Consider the following 2850-nt stretch of genomic DNA (forward strand, 5'->3'; position numbering starts at 1 on the left):
TCATTCAGCACGTATAAATTCTCTTGGCATAAAAAAAATAGATTCCAAGTATAATTACCATGCCATGTTTAATGAAAAATCAAATAAGTGAGCATTAATCTCGGGTAGGTCTAGTATAGTTCTAAGGCTTATTCTCTTTCATGTCAATAATATCATCACCTACTCGTGGGAACTCCCCACGCCACCAAATATAAATCAAGGCTTCAAGTCCCCCTTTTACCTACTCGTGGAAACTTCCAACGCCACCAAATATAAGTTGAGGCTTCAAGTCCTTTTTTTTTTATCAAATATCAATAATCAATAATCATTACTTTGCGCACAAAGACCACACTTAACCTGGTGTGGTAACAGGTTCTACCCTCGGGTGTCTCAATTATGTTAAGAGAAAAGTCAATATAATTTCAACGTATTCATAAAGCATGATAAAACAATACATAGTATATTCATAAACCATATGCTTATGCATAAACAAATTTCATGGCATGGCATATTTATCAAAACTGCAAGCTTAGTGAAAATAGAAAGTTAAAACTTTGCATTCCATGAGTCAAATAATGGCCATTCTTGGCCTAATCCATCACACAAAGCTTGCGAGGCTAATTTTGTATATCCCTATCTTTAAAAACCATAGTATATTTATATATATGGTATCATACATATATATATACAAAATATAGAAAACAACTTCAAAAATCTAAGTCACAATCATAATCAATTTAGGGAATTCCTACCAGCTCATTGTGGATTGTGTAAGGGTTATCGTTTGATCTTGTAAAAAGCTGGTGTAAAGGTTATCGCTTGATCTTGTTAAAAAGCAAGAATCTTCTTAATGGATTAGAAATTCTTTGGTTGCCAAGGGAATGGATGTAGGCATCGAAAAGGTCGAAACACTATAAAATCTGTCTTTTTTTTTTTATTTTTCACATTATTATTCATTACTTGCATTTGCCTTAGGAAAATAGTTTTATATTGATTTATTGTTTTTCACTTAGGAAAATATTTTTCTTTGGTATATTATTTTTATGCTTAGCAATTTATTGTTGAAAATTTATTTTGATAATAGAAAATATTTTTGGATGAAAAAGTTTTGATTTTTATACTTAGTTTTTAAAAATAATTTTTAAATACCAATTCACCATCCCATTGGTATATTGCTTTTTGAAATTTCTTCACTAATAATTGGTCTCGAATTTTATAGGTTTATCTACCTTTGAGAGATCCATTATAGAAGCTCAAATTTTGTAGAGGTGACGACAACTGTACTTGGTGAAGGGCGATTGATCCAAAGGCCACATCTCGTTGTAGGCAATGATTATCCTTATTGAGAAAAGATAATGGAAATGTTTACTCAATCTATAGATTTGGGTATATGGAATGTGATATTAGATGGCCTAATGTTCCATATAAGTTAGTAAAAGAAAAGTTAGTGATTAAACCTAGAGATGAGTGGAGTGATAAAGATAAAAAACTAGTCCAAACAAATTGTAAGGCATCTAATACTCTTCTTTGTGCTTTGAGTGCTAGTGAATATAATAAAGTCTCTATGTATGAAAATGCTAAACAAATTTAGGATGCTTAAAGACCACATATGAGCGAACTAACCAAGTTAAGGAATCAAAAACTGGATTGCTTATCCATGATTATGAACTTTACAAAATGAGAAAGAATGAATCAATAAGTGAGATGTTCGAAAGATTCACAAACATTGTAAAAAGTTTGATGGCTCTAAAGAAAGACTTCTTAAATGCCCAACTAGTGAAAAAGATCCTATATAGCTATCACAACCCAATTTTTGAGCCATGACCGGCGCAAGGGCCTAATGGGCTCAGCCCACTAAGCCTAAGCAAGCCTATTTATATAATCTTATACATTAATCCACATTTCTTTAAAATCCATAATTCGTAGTGTTCAAATATAGTTCCTTTGAAAACAATTCATAAAACCCAATCATGCATTCATAATGGCATCATCTACCATTATACACATATATAGTTTGACAAATAAATCTCAACATTTCACAACAAGTATTCATATACACGTAATTAGAACTTGACCATCAACGGAGTGACTCTGAGCACTGTTGCTAATATTTAATGTCATGGTAAACCTACCGGGCAATGGATAAGGAAGAACACCTCATCCTAGGATCCAATCACCTTTGACTCTGACAACCTAAAACATGAAGTTTAAAAAGTGAGTACAAACTCAACGAGTGAACATAGGAAGGGAACAAGCAAACGTTAAGGAAGGTTTAGAAATCATGATGCACTTAAGTTCCAAAAACAATGCAATTTAGCTTATTTCTTATAAAAAAAACCCCTCATTCAAATCCCTGTCGTTTAGTCACTTGATGATGAAAGACCCATGAACAACAAAGAAGTTGAAAAGTGAAAACTTTAGTAGAATTCAAGCAAGTAAAGCATAATAAATTGACTCTCACCGTAGTGAAAAGGCATTCTCGCTGCAACAAAATTTTGGCCAGATAAAATCCAAGGGGCTTTCACTGCCACTGAAAAAAAATCCATTCATGCCACATTGCACATTAAATTGAACACATTGACAATACTCAAGTTTTCAACAGTCAATGCAATCACATATTAAATCCAAACATCTCTATATAGTAAATATGTATATATATAAGCACATACACCACCATCTCACCCAGCTCATGTACATCCCCCCACATCGTGCACATAGCCGGACACCCCGTCTCACCCAGCTCATGTGCATCCCCCCACATCGTGCACATAGTCGGACACCTCGTCTCACCAAACTCATGTGCATCCCCCCACATCGTGCACATAGCCAGACATCCCATCTCACCCAGCTCATGTGCATCCCCCCACATCA

This window comes from Theobroma cacao, chromosome 2 (assembly GCF_000208745.1).
Source record: "Theobroma cacao cultivar B97-61/B2 chromosome 2, Criollo_cocoa_genome_V2, whole genome shotgun sequence".
NCBI lineage: Eukaryota > Viridiplantae > Streptophyta > Magnoliopsida > Malvales > Malvaceae > Theobroma > Theobroma cacao.